Source organism: Anomalospiza imberbis, chromosome 6, assembly GCF_031753505.1.
Source record: "Anomalospiza imberbis isolate Cuckoo-Finch-1a 21T00152 chromosome 6, ASM3175350v1, whole genome shotgun sequence".
NCBI lineage: Eukaryota > Metazoa > Chordata > Aves > Passeriformes > Viduidae > Anomalospiza > Anomalospiza imberbis.
In genome coordinates, this window is record NC_089686.1 from 31517750 (window position 1) to 31538894 (window position 21145).

The 21145-nt window shown below is 36.8% G+C and overlaps 1 long non-coding RNA gene across 1 annotated transcript; it reads left to right on the forward strand.

The window, feature by feature from the left end:
• Nucleotides 1–8381: 8381 nt before the first annotated feature.
• LOC137476643 (uncharacterized) lies at nt 8382–9328 on the forward strand. Its single transcript, XR_011000489.1, has 3 exons — nt 8382–8459; nt 8559–8655; nt 9147–9328. It is a non-coding gene; the product is annotated as an uncharacterized lncRNA (long non-coding RNA).
• The last annotated feature ends 11817 nt before the right edge of the window (nt 9329–21145 follow it).

Below are 21145 nucleotides of genomic sequence, written 5' to 3' on the forward strand. Positions count from 1 at the left end.
GGCGGCTGCAGGGCAGCAGCGGCCCCGCGCTGTTCGGGCCGCCCCCGCCTCCTCCCCCGGGGCCGCCGCCGCCTCCCGGGGCGCTCCCGTTGCGGGGCGCGCGCCGCACCGCTCCCCGCCGCGGGGCGTGACTGACGGCCCGGCTGGCCAATGGGCGGGCCGCGCGGCCGGGCACTGACCAATCGGCGGGCTGCGCGGCCGGCGCGTGCCGGCTCCGCGCGCGGTCCGGCGGGGGCCGCGCCGCTGCCGGGGCCGTCCCCGAGCGGGAGCGCCGCTCCCGGGGCCGGGATCCCTGCCCCTGGGGCTGCCAGAAACAGACTCCCCGGCAAAGCGCGGGGCTGAGGGCAGCTAACGCATCACGGCGGCAGCCTGCTTACTTTCGTCGTTAACTGCCGTTGCGTAATCCGTCAAATCTGTTCCCCTCCTGGATGATCATCGCTGCCAGTCATGCCGCTACCGCTCACCACAGTAATTGCAGTACAGCCCTCAAGCGAGCCAGACTTAACTCTGAACTGCAACATTAGAGGACAAGAAATCCTCTCCTCCACTCCTAACACTGCTAGAAGAGGAAAATCAGAATACAAGCTGCAGTCCTAAACCACCTAATAAAATACCTTGCTATTTCAAGGGACAGAATTTCAGGCGGAGCAAGGACCTGGTTCATTGGTCTGAATCGCACTTTTCTACGAGTAATCTTCCTGCTACTCTTCCCTGGAAGTTCTCCACTCTGAAAGGCGTCATAAATGAAGAAGAAGGCTTTTGGAATAACTGATTTAGATAAAAATAATAGCGACAATTCAGAAGTAACAGAGTTAGGGTTAAGATATTTCTAGTAACAGACACAACTAGAAGAAAGAAATAATCTTGTAATTTCCATAGGCATTTAAGACCCTTGCCTGTGTAGTCAAATATTGTAACAAAATGCTTTTTCTCACTGTAACTTGTAGCATCCTGAAAATATCACATTCCATTTTGCTTCATGAATTAGTTTTTTAAACTCTTTATTATCTCATTGTGCAGATCTTTCATAAATAATTATGATCTTACTGAACTTAAACAGAAAACATTCACCTCTATTTGAAACACTAGAGATTATCAGATTTTTATCATTTTAGACCACTCACATCTTCCTTTCCTTTTGAAAATTTAACAAAATTAGTTTTCCTACTTTTTACCTGAAATTTTTTGACCATCAGCTGGTCACCTATACATGTACTAGCTCATACTCTGCCTATTGAGACACGTCTGCAGACTGGGGAATGGAAAAAACCCTGGCTGAAAGTAAGTCTTGCTCTTCTGATGTCTAGTACTTTAAAACAAAGATTAACAATTACTTTCTTAGCAACTTCATTTTGCAAACACACGATTTATGTGGAAGAGTTCACAGAAAGGAACCAACATGAAATTATTATGTCAGGCTGGGCCGTAATGTAGGGCACAGTGAGAGCAGAACCTAATCTCTGAGAGGTTTCCACTTCATCTGCACTCATCTGCGTAATCAGCTTTTCATCTTGTCATAGGATAAATGCAACCTGCCTTCTGCTTCATTTACCCCATATAGAACGCTCGTATAGATTTGTATGCAGCAACCAGTAAGAGCTTGTATAGAAATGTATTCTGAAAGGAACTCAAAACCATTCCATTTTTAAAGGAAATTAAAGGCTGGAAGTCATCTATTTGCTAAGTTAATGCACTAATTAGAACTGAAAGCTATTCACTAGATCCAGTATGCAAACTGACCCTGCTTTAGATGAAACAACCTTTACTTTCAGGTACCACTTAATTTCTTAATCCGTGACTTTGTGTATGGCAATAAACAATGGCTGTTGTTGAAACCTTTCAGGAGCTTTTACAATCTGCTAAATTTCAGTGAATAACCCAACTTGTTGACTGGAACTAGTGTTATTATCATTCGTTTCAGTCTCAACTCAGCTGAGCGTGGAAGGCTCATACAAGTGAAGACCTTCATGGAGCAAAGCAATAAGGAGCAACAGCCTCCTGTTCAGGCTGTTTTTTTTTTATTTGGAAAGCCTGGAAAATCACCAGAAATCATACCTAACAATCAAACACTTTACCAACAGTGTTCTCAGAAGTAATGTCTGATTGGCTTTGATGTCTGACAGCCTAACTCTAAACTAAGTTCTAAGGACTAATAATGAGGATACAGGCTGGCCAACTTCATATTTCTAAGTCTTCGTGCTCTTCTCTCAAAGGATGAATATTCTTCTGTATTATTGTCAGAAACATGTTCATGTAGATGTATGGTAATCTAAACAAAGATGTATGGGTAATCTACAGGTACATAAGGAAAATGTGAACTGCATAATGCAAAAAGGGGAGTAGGAAATACGTCACAGTTTGCTGCCAAAGCAATTGCTACCAGTACATTTGCACTTGAAGATCTAAAAAGCAAAGAGCTATCATGCATAAGACAACTTTATTATCCTTTTTTTCCCCAACACCTGTAGCAAATTCTCATCCCTGAACAGCTATTTCAGTCTGTTAGCATGTTTGTTTTCTTAAAATTGTACATCAGACCTGACATTTCCATATAACAAGGGATATATGATTTAATATTTTGACCTAAAAATTAATGCTTTGAATTGCCAATAAATGCAGCTCCATAATGCAACAATTCTTTGTCTACTTAAATTTGCATGGCCACTTTTGCACCAAAAAGACTTAAGTCTATTTCTGACTTGTTTAGACACATGAATTGAATATATTTATGTCATAGCAAATACACCCAGACCTCTTTCAACTTCATTTCCTCCTCCTGCACCCTCTCAAATCTCCCAAGTGTCATCATCCTGTATTTTCCAAACCAAAATATCCTATGCCTTGGGACAGCAGCATGAGTTGTCATTCCAGGAATACAATGTACTAACTACTACTTGAGATTCTGATCCCCTCTGTCCCAGCTGCCAGTTTTATTCTTATATCTAAAACTCAGAGACTCTGCTCAATAATAATGAGAACAAATTGTGAAATTTTATGGAATCCTTGGCAGGACCAATTGCAATTCTAGTATTATTGTCTGACATTGAAAAAAAAACCACAAAACACCCCATCTAGTTCAGTGTAAGAAACCATCTGTTTTCTTAATTATTAAAATAAAGATAATTGGAATTGTAAGACCTTAATTTGTATCATCATGTAGGAAAAAAAGCTATAACACTGTTTATATGAAAAACATAAATGCAAATATATTGAAATGCATGTTTAAAATTGATTGGATGGAAGGGTTTTGAGCAGTGCTTTTTTGTCTCCACAACATACACTGCATTGTGTTAATTTAGTTTATTCATAAATTATTGGCCTAAAACTGTCTCATACAGAAATATTATAGTTTACATTAGTAATCCATTACATACACCAATATTAAAGGTTTTATCATGATGAGAAATACAGATTTGGCTGTTTCAAATTATACCAAATCACCCAAATTAAGTAACTTTGGCCAAAATGGCTTTTTCTCTGATTAATAAAATGGAACTCCAAAAGACAGCAGTTGACAATATTTGTAATTTTTAAAATCCTGGATGTATGACTTTGAAGTTCTGCCAACTCTTATTAAATGACCTGACTTTGGACAGGGAGGAAGCCAATCTTAAAACAAATACAAGTATGAGTATGCAAAATTTTGAAAGCAGGGTGAAAAATGACTTATTTTTATGGGGAAAGAGCCATTATCAGGATTGTTACAGAAAGCAGACAATGTTTCAGAAAACAATGTGGAAGATACCTCTGGAAATGAGTATGTATTTAAGTGGCTAAAACACTACTAAAGGTGAAGTGGCAGGATCAATTTCATCAGTACATTGAAATTGAGGTATTCTCTGCCAGTCTTGCGTGTAAGAAGAAAATTAAGGGAACTGGTGACAATATCAAAATTAAATTATACCAAGAAAAAGGTCCCTTTGTTTGCATTTTGTATTCTGTAAACAAATACATGGAAATATCAAACATTCTCCAAAGATTGTAAGCACCAACTACTTGTCTGTTATTTGAAAGAGGAGGCATTGACTGTTTGGCATATACTATGTACTACCAGATTTACATTAAGCTATTACACTACCAAATTCTTATTAAAAAAAAAATCAATAAAATTGCCATGACTTCTCCTCATGCAAGCTAAACACTAAGATTATGAAAAAATGTGTGTGTGTGGTATTAAATACCGTCTGGAAAAGATTAACAGCTGTAGATACAGCCATTTATTTAGGTCAGTAGTGAAATTTTGTGTCAAAAAAAAAAAAAAAAAAAAAGAAAAGAAAAGAAGGTAGTGTATAATGACCAGATATATATCAGTTGTACTGGTTGAAAGATTGTGGAGACAAACTGCCCTCAGAAATGGTCTTAAGAATAAAAGAATCTTGGGACAGCAGAAAATCATTATTACTCCTCTCTATCTCTCTGGTACATCTTCTATTTTACAGTCACTAGCGAATCTAGAATCAAACATAGCAATACAGGTACATTTCCTTAAACAGAGTGGATTCAGTTTGTGCAGAGATGTTAAAAGCTATAACTAATATCCCAGTTTCAGTATGCTGAAAGGTTTCATTGACAATGCAGGATTCATGGAAAACTGTGCAGAGCACGAGTGGAGACCCTCTTGGTCTCCATGTCTGTCCCAGCACACTAATCTATATGCTGATAACTGCAATTCAGACTTCTGTCTCCAGTATTCACTTTAACATTTTTATACATGATGTATACGCTAGAGTATAATATTTAAAAACTCGGGAGAGAAACAAAAAGGCCAAAATAATAACAAAAGCTTACTTAACAGATACAGCATATCTTAAAAAATTCCAACTTAAGGAAAAAAACTACAGCAACAGTCAATGATCCAATGTTTTTAATATAAAACACCTGGCAGTTCTTCACAATAAATAGAAACATAGGAAAACAACCAATGCTTTTCTATATATATATCAGAGGTTTTATACACATGTCAACCAGATGCAGTCAAGCAACAGTAGAATTAATTAGATGTAAAATTATAATTCCTCAGGCCTAGTAGTCTGAAGGAAAAGGTGGAGGAGAAGAAAAGCAGTCTCTTTAAAAAAACTCACACCCTCTCTAAAATGCAAATGTTCAGCATCATTATCTGAAAATATTTGTAAAATAAGTTCAGAACCATTCAATGGCTCTTACAACCTCTCTGAACTTACTTCAACTGTTTTTGGAAATGTGAAGGTGTTTTACAAAACTTAAGCTATTACCTTCTGAGAATCTCAGTTTCACACTTTGAGTCAAAGAACATTCTAAAGAAATGTCTAAAGTCACAACAAATAATGAACTGCGATAAGAAAACCCATTTCTCTGCATATTTTGCAAAGATGGACTATTACTTCTTCCTATATAATGCAGAAAAATATCTGTTATTCCAAACAGTGACAGGAGTAGACCATGATGTAATACTGCCAGATCACAATTAGCTACTAACCTTGGATATAGTCTTTATGAAAAAACATTTATTTCAAACAATTTTCTCTTTATGTCTGTGGGTTTTTTTTTTCCCCTCATTTTGTTCTAAAGAAAACAAAAGAATCACACATTCAGCTGCTCTGCAAGCACAACTCATATTTGGAAGGAGAAAACCAGACAACCTTGCATGGTTTAATCACTAGATAACCTTGCATGGTTTAATCACATGAGCCACTTCATAAATTGATCATGTGAGTTTGACATTTCTCATAAGAATATCTAGCTTAGAACAGAAGTAGTTTTTTTCTGGATGAAAGCAAGAACTATTTTATTTACAACTATCATTATGTAATCTCAGCAAAATAAATCCCAAAGTTAAAATGCTTCAGACATTTAATGACTGCATCTCTTGAAATTGTGTCTCTACTTTGAACTTTTTGTAACTGTCTGATGCTGACCAGACTTGGCATGCTCTGCTTTTTTGTAGACAGTGTGCATGCCAAGTCTAAGGCAGCAGAGAGCAACACAATTTATAATCCCAATTATTCCAGGAAGAAGACTCATGTAGCAGTGGTGCTAGTCTTTCAAATGCTGCTTAATTTACCTTTAGATTCTAAGCAGTTGGAAGCTTTGCAAGCCTAACAGATTTGAATGCAGTGATTACAATGTTAAATAGGATAATCAGCTGACAGTCATCAGTCTGACTGTGTTAAAAATTTTAGGTTAGCTTTTGCATAATATTTCCATAGCCTTGAATGCCCCATTCCCCCAGCTACACACTTCAACAAATTTTGTATCCTTCTGAAGTAATATTAATCTTTGGATGTAGGAGGTATGAAAATGTATAGTTCCAGTGATTTAAGTAAAATTCTTACTTTGAAAAAAGCTTCTACATGTTTACATTTAAAATATAGTCTTTTAAACAATATTACATCTATATACTTCAACAAATAATATAAAATAAGATACTGATGTATCTTGAAATAGGCTCAGTGACTAACAGATTTAAAAAGTGTTAAGAAGCTGAAAGGTTTATATACATAGAATTTGCACAGGGGGGAAAAACAACCTAAGAATCCTTGCTTTGATGACTGGGGAAAGAGCATAGAATTCAGCCTCTGAATCATTGAGCTTTGAGGTAAGCTGTCTGTATATGGCTGGTAACAGTACACATAGTTTATGAGCAAGTAAAATGAAAGAATAAACTGCAATTTCTTGAAATTAGTTGTCATGGGCAAATGGTCTCTTCAAATGGTCTCTTGTTCAGAAACATTCCTGAGAGCTGCTCTTTGTTAAGGATTTTAAAAGATCACAGTGATAACATTGATAAAAGGCATATGCTGAAAGGGGAAAGATAACCTATTCTACTGGTACAAGCCAGTTATTTCCTCAAAGCTCGTGGTGTAATATTTATGTATTCAAAAACAGATGACAGTGAGGGACTGGCCATTAGGTATATCTATTCAGCAGTATTTTAATAATGTAAAAATATTATTATAGCAAAATTTTGGGCAAAGATATTCAGCTTAATGGTCTTAATATCCAACTCAGTCCCTGGACATAGGATTTAAAACCAGTATATGTAATAATATCAATCTAACATTTTTTTATCCAAAGCCACTTTCCAGCATAAAGCACAAGCATATCAAAAGTGTATATGTCATAAAAATCACTGGAAGACAGATCCTATAGTAGTTACAAAGATACAAAACACATCTTCTGTTATTAAAAACTAACACATAGTAACTTCTTTTCACTGAAGTCTACTTGACAGGAAATGCAAGGGTTATGGTGATGTGTAGTCCTCCTAGATGAACAACAAAATTGAAATATACCCCCCTGCTGCCTAAATGTGCAAGAAGCTTTTAGAAGGCTACAATAAGGTATTGAAATGTATTTTTCTTCTCTTTTTCATGCATTTTTCAGAATATTTTCATACATTAATTGCATAGCTGCAGTTCGATATGCTAGAAAATTCTAAAAGTTTTCCCTAGGACAAAAATATTATTTAAATACTCACAGCAGAAGCAGGATACTAAGAGTGGTTATTTCTGTAAGCACATTATACAGGTATAAATACCACAGCATTTGAGAGAAAGATTTTTTTCTACAAGGAAGTTCTGCATGGAATTAGACTGGACAGATAAATAAGGCCCCTACACCTTACTCTGATAATGGCACATGTCAGAGGAGCAGGCAAGGAAGATTACTGAAATGCCCTTTCACTGCTTTCATTTGAGGGAGAGTAAGGCATCTCCTGAAAGATAATTAGGCATCAGCCAAAGAAAGTGGTTACCAGTTTAGCTATGATGAATTTTTAAATTAATTACATCTTGCAGACTCTGATCATTGTAGTAAAACAACCACCTAGAAAGTGAGCTACTGCTTGGAGCAGACAAATGACCTCCAAAAAATGCTGGCTGGTTGTTTAAAGACAGTGTCAGGAGAAGGAGCACAACAGACTTGAGATTTGCAGGGCTCAGTTTCTCTAGTTACTGTTGAAAAACCCTTTCAGTTGAAGTACCAATACAAATAATGACACCAGAAGAGACAAAACCTTAAAGTTTAAACATACACTTGTCACAGCATATGCCACAGTTGAGAAGGTCACACTACACTGAGTATCATCACACAGTTTCAGAAAGCTTCAACCCAAACAGAATAGCACCATACCTCATCAGAAGGCTTCAGGTGCCTGCCCATAAAGAGCAACATCACTTCAGAAGGCTGCAAGCATCTGCCCTTCTTGTTCTTTAGCCCAACCTTCTATACCCCTCATGTTCATGCACTGCTCCTGTGTGCCCTCTGGTCCCTTTGGTGGTTGGTCAGTACCTGGGCACTCCATGGCTCATTGCTGTCAATGCTGCTCACCTGCTTCTCACAGCTCTGCCCACTGGGGATGAGGCTCAGCCCCACTTCCAGTTATCACAAACTGCATGCCTACGTACACTGAAATAGAGATAGCAACTTTGTGAAACTAAAGAGTGGGAAAATATGGTTTCCCCACACACTCTCAGGAGACAGTAAGGTAATTCAAGCTCGTGTGGTATATTTGATCAGAAGAACAGCTAAGACAACGTAAGAAGCAAAATAAATCAAACTGAAAGGTTTCATTGTCACAGAACTAGTTCTCAACAAGGAGTTGTATTACTTTCAGATATGCTGTGGAGGACCTGTAATAGAACTACTCAAACAACAATACACCTGCTTCAAAGAGATGTATGCAAAAATTACAAATATTTGTGACAAAAAAAAATCCAGAGAAAAAGATGTGATTGACTATGTGAAGCTGAATTGGGGCTTAAGGAAACACATTCGAAGGTTGAATTGACATAAGGTTCTGGAAATAATGCTAAGCAATTGTGTGTATATTAAGAAAAGAAAAAAGAAAGATGAACTTTATAGCTGCTTCATAAGATGGTGTTGTTTATGGTTATGAAGCTTCAGATCAAGTTATTTTGTAGTTTCATTGAACTACAAATTACTGTTAGGTTTTAACCTCATAAATTACCAAACCACTTTCAAACCACAAAGTACGTATTTACAATTTTCCACATCAGATGTTATACTGACCTTATTTCTGACAGCCTTTTAATTTCATATTCATCCTAATTTAGTATGTTCATTAACATTAATGTGAAATTTAATCTCATTTTCCAAATTTATTATAAATGTTAAATAAATGTACATTTTTCATGTTTTCCCCTTAGAAACCACTTCCAGCCTGCTTGATACTTTACCAAAACCTTTAAAAGAAATCTGCTGAAAGATCTATAATGTACGTACAGATTTCTGGGAATGGTGGTAAAGGGAAAAGAATTTTTTTAATGTGACATTTTGCCCAGAAAAACATTGTCAAGATAATTTAAATGCAGTTTTGATAATACTTATATGTATTAAGAAAGAGAAATGTGTCCAGAAAACAAGGTTCTCAGAGGAAAAAGCCAAACTAAACATGTGTATTTTATGACAATCCAGGGTAAAGCCATCAAATTATTTATGGAAGAAATTTAAATTAAAACAAATTAAGATAATGTAAGATTTAAATGTCTGTAATAGCATATAAACCTTTATGTAATTTAAGATTTGCATATGCTTATTCAAATTCACATGTAATTTTTTTATTTTGTTAATTTCAAATTAGATGTATAACTTCATCTGCAATTTCATTTGATAATTTTTAAAGCAACAGAATATTCCAATCAGGTTTTTAGATCTTTTATATACTTGTCCCATAATTAAAAAGAAAAGTTACATAGGTAAATTATGGAAAGTGAAAGAACCTTCCAACAGCCTTCTAATATATAAAATATGATTGATGTAATTCTAGTAGCACCAAACAAGAGGTGACCACAAGTACCCAGGACTTAGTCATTTAGGATTTTATGGATTAGAACTAACTGCATATGCTCAACCGTAGCCCTAGCAGGAAAGAAGTGCAGATGGTGTGCTACTCAGCCCATAAACCTGTTAGAAAGATGGTATTCCACCAGTGTCTCTCACTCAAGTCATCTGTTGGACCGGGTATGTGACACAACTAGAACTAGAGAGACGTAAATGTTAAATTCCTTCATTCGTTGTCAGAAAGGCTTGTTAATAAATTTCCTACTGTTGGTAGAAATTAGGTATCTTATTCTTTTAAATATTCTAATGATTCATGACGTTTCAAGAACTTAGATATGTGACAAAAGCAATACTAGGCAGGTGGTGTTATCTCTGTCTGAACAGAATAATAACAGACAGTCTCTGCCCTAACCTTCTGCATTGTCTGGAAGCTAAAGAGAAGCAATTCTGCTTGAACAATGTTCTGGTAATTACTGCTACTAACCAGCATTCTGAGGTCAAAATTGACAACTTCCAGAAATTAAGGTGGGTAAAGATTACAAGAGAAAGCAAAACAGAGCAATAGAAATACAACCATATATAGAGTCAGATATGGTGACTCACAACTATCTACATTTTCCCAATTTGTTAGTGTAAAATGGAATTTCTTAATAGGTAACTGTAAGATGAAATTATGTTGAAATAATAATATTTGTCTTTTGAAAAAATTACTCAGCATGTCTCTAAGCTATGAAAATTTCAGTGCAACTGGCCACTGAGATACAAGTCCTATAAATAGAGATGTACTTGTATTTTTAACATAATTCTAAAAGACAAAATGGTAATTGAAATAGAAGTATTTTCAAATAACACTTGCTCAAGTATCTTTTGGAAAAGTCTTGGATGTCACCTTAGAATGTTAAAGTAACTGATAATATTTTTAAAATACTGTAGTCTAAAAAAGTAATTTGATGGCTCCACAGCAGATTTTTTTTAATTGATTTTAGATTGGGAGGAAGGCTATGTCTGCTGTAAAAGGGGCCAAAAACTTTAATCTTCTATAAAAATAAATTTGAAATTCTCATAAAAGATAAATCTAGAAAGAGTGATTCTGATCTAGAAATGGAGAAATGAAAGAAAAATTAATCTTTGCCCCTTGACTAAAGAAATGTGATATGGTAAGACTGAAATAGGTGTAAATCTAGCATGGGGATAACCAAAAAAACCCAGCAAATACTACATATTAGAAACAGACAAAAGGTCATAGAGATCTTAATGCCCAAATTCACAGGGTCAGGTACACATGACCTCAAATATTTAACTATAAGAATGTGCCAAAAATTCCTACATGTTTATAAATGTAAAGATACATGTGTATTCAGGTCAAGAAACAATGAAATATCGTCCACATTTTTGTGAATACAACTCTTTTGAACATATGTTTTTGAAAAAGGAAAAATTAAAAACATTAGGACCAATACTGTGTAGCATTTTCTTTGACCGCAAGTCGAAGTAAATCCCCATGCCAGTTTAGAGTATTTAGCCATGACTTTCATTAACTCAAGAACAATTACTGTGTAATATCTATGCAAAGATATTACCCTTATTTATTGCCCTTATTTATTGTTAGTTTTATTTTTGCTCATTAAGAAAACTGTTGATTCCCCTTTCTCAATTCTTGTTGTTCTTTCACAGCAAGTTTTTAAACACAATGGTAACACAAAATAATTAATTTTATTTTTCAAGAATTTGCTAGGACAGTTGGACACAATAGTGGTTTTTTTTTTTTTTTGAAAAGTCATTAACAAATTAATCAAAGGTTTCTTGAACTTCATTGTAACTCCCTTTGTGAAGCCATATTTAGTTTACACTTGAGGTTTTTTGGGGATTTTTTAGTATTTTTATTGGAAGTACTTGTTGGAAACACTCTCTAGGGCAAAAAAGATATTTATTATAACATTCTGCCCACACTATACAGCATAATGACTCACATATAATTAATGAAAACCACAAAGTTAACTCCATAATGATTTTCAGAACTACATGAAACTTCAGTACCTGCTAATTGAAGTACTGAGGAGCTATAAAGGTAAACACAAAGCTATAAAATTAACTCCTCAATCCAAGTCACTCAGTTACACTAATACTACATGAAAATATGGTACGGCTTACTTACCATAATTTGAGTTGAGGGGTTAGAAGATGATCCTAAATTTTGATTGAACTTTTGTTGCATTTTTAAAAGCTGTTTGGACAGATCTCCTTCTTATGTAATAACTTTCCATTGTTATACCCAGTGTGCTAAAAGAAAATACATACAATTAATTGCTGAGGGGTGATAAAGGCAAGTCCTGCATTCCTACTGCGTGGTCTGCTTTACCCTTGCAGTCCCTTACAGCTGTTACAAATTGCAGCAGCTGCCTTTATTTCATCTGCAAAAGCCATAACCTTTCTTTGGCTGCAGAGCTGATTCATTGGAGTCTATGTAAAAGTTTGTGGCATTTTGAAGACTAAATATTATTTCCTATCAATTTCTCATTTCTGCCTGCAGTGTTTTTGAACCTGTCTATGCAGGGCTCAGGGGACTGAAGCAAATTTGAGAAAAGTAAGGCAGCACAGCATCAACTACTCCAGATTTGCTTCCTCTGCTCCCTGAAGCGAGTCAGTGGGGCAGGTGGCATTTAAATATGCTTACAAAAGTCAAGTGCTCCCGGTGCTGGGGCAGCCAGCCGGGAGAGGGGCTTCAGGCCCGCATCCTCCCCGCCGCTGTGCCCGGGACAGGGCTGCGCTCTCGCTCCGAGCCCGGCCTGTGCACCTTACTGCTTGGTGGATGGAGTAGAGGTGACTGCTACACGCTCCATCTGGGACCTGAGATGGTTCTGCTTTCCTGGAAGGAAGGGGAAGACAGGGTGTCCCAAGTCTCGTCACTTTTCAGTTAACAGGACTACCAGGGTCCCCTCTGCATGATCACTGCAAAACCAGTTAGGATGGCTCGTAACGCAGCACAGGATCCGCTGAAGGTGAGAGGGGGCTTAAAAAAGCATTCTGTGGTCAGATAGAGGCACACTGAACCTAAGTAATTGATTTGACTTGGTAGAATAGTGCACTAATTGAAACAGCATTGAATACCATATCTTTCCCTTATTTTTTAATTTTACTTCTTTATTAAAGGACTTAATGCAATTTTTGAACCGTTTTCTTTGTTAAAGCTCATTAGACCATCTAATAGTCTGAGTGATCACAATTTTCTCTATCTGGGCTAATACCTATTCTTACTTAAGTTCAGGATTCTAGGACTTTATCTAGAGAGCAGTATCTCTTTGCAATTGATTAAAGTAAATATATTCCTTTACTCATATCCAGTAGATTAATGCAAATAGACATTTCAAGAAGAGCTCTTGAACCTGAATTATTCCAAAGTAAATGATGAAAGCAGATTTTTTAAATTGTATTTTTATTGATTTTTTTTTAAGTTTAGACTCCTTTATCTTGGGAATATTTTGAAGAGCTAGTCCCATAATTGGTTTCTACATTTTCCCAAGAGATCATAGCTAACATTTTCAGAACCTTGTTAAGAAAGTTAATTAAAGCATCTCCAGCACATTTCCGTTTGCTGCAACACAAGTAAGATTAATACATTCACAGTGTCTATGCTCCAGCTGAGAAAAAGTGTTTGATTAACAAGTTATGACAAAAGTCTTACATTTGGTTATTAAATTGCCTATTTAAAGCTGTATAAAAATTACAAAAAAACTTGAAAGTTAAACCAAGTAAACAAAGATGTTAATAAATGGGAATATGCATAAAAGTAGAAGTGAGAATGGCTACTTTTTCTAAAGTACCTAGCAATACATATCAATAAGTTGGTACTACACCAAGGAGCACTCAGTACAGCACAAGCCATTTTATGGGAGAAAATTTTAGGCTTCTTGATTTTTAGTCATTGAGAAGTGGGGAGAAGTAGGTGTTTTTAAAAAAAAATTAGTGTGTTGAAAATTAGATGTTGGAATTCCTTATTAAATGAAATACAATTTCATTCAAGTTTTACTTTTTTTACATCTTTATCTTATTAGTTATGCCAAATTATTTTTAATGCTATTTTTTACAATTGATTTGTAGTTACTACATTCAGCTGTTCAAATACTTTGGGATTTTAAATTCCCATATTTGTAGTTTTGCAGAAAGTAGAAGATTTTGTGAGACTATTGCAGCAAATTTGCTCTTTTCTCTAACTTTTTTTTTTTCTGAAGTATTCACAAATGGACAATGCCAGAAACAGGCTGAAATGCCACTTTGACTTAGCAGTCCTTATGTAACTTTCTAATTATATTTGCAAGTCTAATATAAGTGTTTATATAAATTTTTAATTAATATGGCTGCTCAATTTAAATTAGGTTTAACTCAAACTGATAAGATGACGATCATTATGGTTTGAATAGGTATGGTTGTGTACTTGGTAGCCCTAGAAATTATGATCTGTTTATGCGATACATAGTCTAATTACCACATGTGTAATAAGCTAGAGTAAGTTTATGGACATTTATACTCTGTAAGACTGTAGTATCAGCATGATATATAGAGCAATTTTAATTGTGTAGTAATATTCAGTATGGAGTTTAATATAGAGTGTAGTCAAAGTTACTTTTGACTACTCTTATATCTGCTGGAGAAGCAAGACAGTGAAGCACAGTCAGGAGGTTCATGAAAAGTACTGGTGACAGCTTCTGGTCAGAGGTAGCGGAGGATCCCACAAGGAATAGTGTGCTGCTTGACCTTATGGTAGCAACTAGAGAAGGCCTCTTTGGAGATGTGAAGGTGGAGGATAGTCTTGGATGAAGTAGCCATGAGACTGTGGTGTTCAGTATTGGGTGATGATGAAGCAGGGCAACAAGTAAGGTTGCAACCATAGATTTTAGGAGAGCTGACTTGAGTGCCTCTTCAAGGATCTTGCCGGGAGAATCCTGTGACTACAGGCTCTGCAGGGAAAAGTGGTCCAAGAGAACTGTTTGATATTTGAGGATTGCTTCTTCCAGGCTCAAGAATTATGCATCTCATTGGGCAAGACACTGGGCAAAGGGGTAAAAGACCTGTGTGAATAAATGAGGAATGTAGTCTGGACATTTCTCAAGTGTAAGCAAGAAATACATAAGAGAAGGAAGCGGGGTCAGGCCAGTTGGAATGAATGCAGATAGATTGTCAGAGTAAGCAAAAATGACAAAAGAAAGACAAAGGCCTATCTGGAATAAAATCTGGTCTAGAATGTTGAGGACAAGAAGAAACATATCAGTAGTAAAAGGAAAATTAAGGATAATGTGGAGGATGCTGGTAACTGAACACAGCAGGCAGAGTTACTGAATGCCTTCATTGTATTGGTTTTTAACAACAAGACCAACCCTCAGGAATCTCTCACTCAGGAAAGAAGAGTAAAGGAATGCTGGAAGGAAGACTCCTTTGGCCAAGAAAGATTGGGTTAGAGAACACCTAGGCAAAATTGAGATCCACAAATCCTGATGGGATGTATCCACAAGCGCTGAGAGAGCTGGCAGATGAAATACCTAGGCTGCTTATGATCGTCTTTGAAAGATTGTGTTGATTAGGAGAGGTTCCTAAGGATTGTAAGAAAGCAAATTTCACCCCAGTCTTCAGAAAGGCAAGAAAGAGGACCCAGGGAATTTTTGGACAATCAGCCTCACATCAGTCCCTGAAAGACAGAGCACATGGTTCTACAGGCTGTCTCTATCCACAAGGATGACAAATAGGTGATCAGAAGTATTCAACATCGATTCACTAAAGGTTCATGCTTGACCAGCCTGACTGCCTTCTATGATGAAACAGCTGTCTGGATGGATGAGGGAAGAGGAGTGGATGTTGTCTACCTCAACTTCAGCAAGGCTTTTGACATTGCTCTCATGGTATCCTCATATGTAAACTCTGGAAGTGTGGACTGGATAAGTGGGCAGTGAGGTGGATTCAGAACTGGCCAAACAGCAGATCCCAGAGGGTTGTGATCAGTGGGTGCCACAGGGTCTTTTTGTGAGCTTGTCATTAGTGGCGTTCCTCAAGGTTCACTATTGTGTCCTTAATTCTTTACCTTAATTCATTTAATTCTTGGATGAAGGGCAGATCTCTCCTCAGCAAGGTCACTGATGACACAAAGCTGGGAGCAGTGCCTGATAGCCCAGAGGGCTGTGCAGCCCTTCAGAAGGACCTCAGCAGGCTGGAGAGATGGGCAGAGAAGAACAGCCTGAGATTCAGCAAAGGCAAGTGCAGGGTCCTGCACCTGGGCAGGAACAACCCCATGGCCCAGCCCAGACTGAGGGCTGAGCTGCTGGGAAGCAGCTCTGTGGAGAAGGGCCTGGAGGTCCTGGTGGACAGCAAACTGTCCCTGAGCCAGCAGTGTGTCCTTGTGGCCAAGAGGGCCAATGGGATCCTGAGCTGCCTTAGGAAGAGCACGGCCAGCAGGTCAAGGGAGGGGATCCTGCCCCTCTGCTCAGCCCTGGTGAGCCTCACCTGGAGTGCTGTGTCTAGTTCTGGGCTCCTCAGGACAAGAGAGACAGGGAGGTCCTGGAGCAGATCCAGTGAAGGGGCAGCAAGACAACATCTCTTATGAGAAAAGGCTGAGGGACATGGGCCTGTTCAGCTTCAAGAAGAGATGACTGAGAGGGGACCTCAGCAATGTCTGTGAGCATCTGAAGGGAGGGTGTCAGAGGGTGGTCCAGGCTCTTCTTGGTAATGTCAAGCAATAGGACAAGAGGCAATGGGAAAAAACAGAGTCACAGGAAGTTCTACCTGAACCTGAGGAACTTCTTTACTGTGCAGGTGATCAAGCACTGGAACAGGTTTCCCAGAGAGGTTGTGGAGTCTCCCTCACTGGAGATATTAAAGAACTGCCTGGACCTAATCTTGTGCTATTTGCTCTGGGATGACCTTGTTTGAGCATTGGTCCACTGTGGACCAATGTATCACATAATCTATAGTAAAATTGGAAATAAGACTCCCAGTATCTTAGGCTAAAATAACATTGTAATGTTTAGAGAGTCACAGAATCTTTTTTAAACTTTGCCACCAGATGGCAATCTAACATAAAAGTTTGATGACTGGTGAAAGTTTTTGAGTATCTGTTTTGAGATACTATTCTTTCCCCATTTTTCTTTAAGTAGAGCTGAGTTTGCTTAAAAAGCCACTGAATTAGGCCTTACAAGCAATACTGATACTATGTTATGAATTCTGAAACATTACATATTACACTTGACAGTTTCATATAGAAGTGACATCAGAGTTTTTATTTTGTTTTGAAAATTTGAGGAAATCTTTAACCAAGATCTTACATTTTCTACATGAAAATTAAATGCCATTCATCTAGATTAAATTAAAAAGAAGCCCCCCGCCAAAAAAACAAAACAAACAAACAAACAAAAAAAAAAACCCCAAAAAAACCCCAAAAACCAAAACCAAACTTCAAGTAACAAGACAAAATGACAACATAAAAAACACCATAAGTCAAACCAGAACTTTTTCCTTGGTTATTCACAGAAGTAGTTTTCTCTTTGGTGAATGAAATGTTCACCTGTTTAAGTACCTAACATTTGTGCACTGAACAAGGAGATGACTGCTGAAAATAGTCAACACAATGAATTTGAATATTTTTTGTGACTTTTTGTAAAGAAAACAAATTTTTTACTTTTAATAGCATTTAAAAACCTGTATTTGTGCATGATTTTTTTGTACTTAAGAGGCACATAAAGAATGCAGAGATATGACAGTTTTTAAGTAGCACCTAACTTTTACCACTAGGGTCTGTAATTATCAGTGGAAAATACAGTTTTGATTCCTCACCCAACTGACTCTTTGGTAACTGATATTACCTGTACTTTTTTAAGTGTCAGCATGCATGTGTTACCACTTCAGGTTTTACAAATATCTTCTACTTGGTATTTGATTCATTTTTGATTGGGCATGTTAAGTAAATTTTCATAAAGGTAAAATGCACACAACAAAAGTTGTTTGCAGATTTTTCAGATATTCATTTTTTACAGAGTGATGATTTTTTTTTTTTTGTAATATCTATCTTACTATTTTAATGTCAGGCTACTGCTACTATAAAAATTCTATTCTACAATCAAGGACAAGTGAAGAGTTAGTCAGCCTGAATCCCTCAGTGAGAGGGGAGAGCTTATGTTGTAGGATAATCAGGCTGCATGTTTGTAATGAAAACTGAAAGGAAGTTTTCCTTAAATTTGGTTTGTAGACAAGTCCTTCTGATAGCTTTAATGTACCATGAACTCTGTCCAGAGTGTGTTTAGGAGCAAAAGTGCTAAATTAGAGATTGAGGATTGATTGGGATGAGTAGAGTATCATGAAACACACAAGTGGTCACAGTTCAGATTATTGGACCTGTGTGGCTTTCAGAGTGGAATGCTGCACTTTACAGTCATATCCAGTGAAGCAGAGTGACTGTGTATGGGTGTGTGTATATATACATATACACACACATCTACACATAGACACACACAGACATCTACACATAGCTATAAACACGTATATATACACCCTGTGTGCAATATGTGATCATTACAGCTGAATCTCAGTCTTGTAGCAGTGGGGAAGTCCTAGACAGAAAATATGTCTTGAGAAGAGGTGGAACTCATTAAACGGTAGTAGGTGAATAATTTTCTCCATAAACATATAGCAGAAAAAAAAAAATTAGGGAGCAGAAGTGCTATGCAATTGTTTTGCATTACAGTTGACAATTTTAAAAAGAGGAAATCTAACAAAAATATTGTTTATGTTATTTATATTATTGTTTATAATGGCAGGATATTGTTTCCCAAAACAATGCATGGGATGCTTTGTAAAGATGAGTATCAAACCATAGAGGAATTTACAAACAAAAACCCAAACCTACTGGTTTGACTTGAATCAGAATTTTACATAGTCTCTGTTATAATGCTTAAGGTATTCCCAATGTTCCTTTTTTCATATGCTTTGTCAGTTGTTTAAAGAAATTCAAAGAAATATCCTAGCATGTTGATGTCTGCTTAAAGGAAAGAAAAATTGGTACCCTTTCTATCTGCCTTACTAGGAGTTGCAGACATAGATATCCATAGCTATGTATATTAACTGATATAAATATATTTTACTCTAAATTTTCTTCATTTCATAGGAAGTGTTTTGATGGAATACTCCAACATATGAGGAAAACAGTTGAAAAGTTATGTATTTTCCACCTTTTCATTTGATTCATGTGGATTAATTTCAGCTTTGCATGTTCAAAGCTTATTATCTGGAAATCTTCTTGCATAACTGAAGTAAAATTTGGCCAGCACATATACTAAATGACATTGATTTCTATTTGGGAAGAAAAATCAGCACTTGTGTTTATTTTTAGTTATTTCTTGCTTATAATCTTTCAAAGTAAAGTAGTATGCTTGAAAGACGGTTTCATTTAAGATGTTACAGAAAAGGTGTCCTTACATGTAGGTTTTGCCATGAAATATCTGTATCAAATCCATTGTGGATACAATGGAACCATAGAATGGTTTGGGTATGAAGGGTCCTTAAAAATCATCTAGTTCAAACACCCTTGTCTTCACCTCCTCTGGTCAAGGAAGCTTTCTGCTAGAATGTAAATTAGAAAAGAATATAAATGTATGGATAAGCATGTGTCATAGTAGGCCTCACTGTCTACTCTTTTTAGTAAAGTCACTGAGTGGCATGCTTTGTTTTTGGGCAAATTTTCCCCACTTCTCAGATTTTTTTTTTCCCTGGAATAACAGTGTTCCATAAGGAAGATGTGTTACGGTATGTTCTTTTTATTGATGAGGAATGAGATAAAGTGTTGATCCAAAGATGTCTGGAGTTAAAATAAACTCCACAAAAAGCCCCAGACACAAAAATGGATGTTCAAATGCCAACCATATCAGTTTTCTGGCACTTCAGAGAAATATTTTTCTGCCACATTGCCTTTGCCTTGCATAAAGCTATTTTTCTTCCTCACAGCAACCAACAAAAACTGCAGGGTGGGGAAAAGGAAGTGGATGGACTGGCAGGGAGAGCCAGTATGACTATACCAGCTAAAGACTTCTGAGTCACTTTTGACCTGAAATTGCCTGTTGCTGAGTAATGTGATTGGCATTATTTTTTGGATGGATTTTCTCAGGGTAATAAGACAGAGTGAAATAAAACATTTTTCAAAGAGTTCTGCCCATCAAGAAGAGAAAATCTTGGGCATCTCATTTTCTGGCTTGTGACTATGCTTATTTTAATTAGTGCAAAATCAGAATACTATTAATTTGGGGAGAAGAAGAGCAGTGTGCATTGGGTTCCATGTCCAGAGGACAGTTGTCCATAAATTATTCGCTTGTGGGCACAGAGTATGTAGTTTCAGTTTTCAGTATGCTACACTCATCCTTGTGACCCCAGGAAAGATACTGTTTCCTTTTTGTACCTTTGTTTTCCCTTGTAAACCATAAATATGTTCTTATTGAGAAAAACACTGTATGCCTGCGGTAGTCTGTGAGAGAATGAATCAAGTTAAATAGGGATTGCACAAAGTTTGGGTAATTCTTCTCAGGGGTTGAATGTAGAGGTAAGCTGTGGTTGCAGTCTTATCACAAGATTCAAGATCACACAGTGAATTGGCTGGCTAGAGCCAGCTTGGTGCTTTCTTCTGTTTCCTCAGGACCTTTTTTTTCCTCCCTTCACTTAATTAAATTTTGTTCTAATGTTGATCTAGTTTTTTTCCTTCATTATTTGCTCATATTGAAGTAATAAATAGCAAATTTCATTAATTACAAATTTCTTCATTATTGAACTAGAATTTAAAGTTTTATTTTAACATAACTCTGTTTTATGGATTCTGAAATAAATATTTACCATCTTCTATGAATATTCAGGTGTAGTTCTAAAAAGATACAGATAAAGCCCTTGAAGTCCCTAGGATGGAGGTATAAATACCATGTAAAGAGATAGCACAAATAACTACACATAGTTGGTTCAGATCATAAAATCATCTTGGAAATCAGATTTGCAGCTGCTTATGCAGAGAAGCAAGAAATGGAAATTATTGTAAGCAAGCTGAAAATACCTGGTGTCAAAATCTGCTTGTCCTGTGATCATCAGGATTACATCCTTCTGCTGCATAATCAGTAGGTTCAGAATTGCTGAATTTGATACATTTCAGTGCAAAATTGGCTATCCTGATCTGTGAAAATGGAAGCTCAAGCTCTGCTTTTGTTAACACTTCACCATTTTTGTTATTCTGCCCAGACAGTATCTGGAGGGAAAAAAATCAACACCTAGTGATGCATATAATGCTTCCTGCAACACCTTAACAGTAGGGGATTTTGCCTCCAGGGTAGAGAGAAAAGGGAGAGCATTGCTTGCT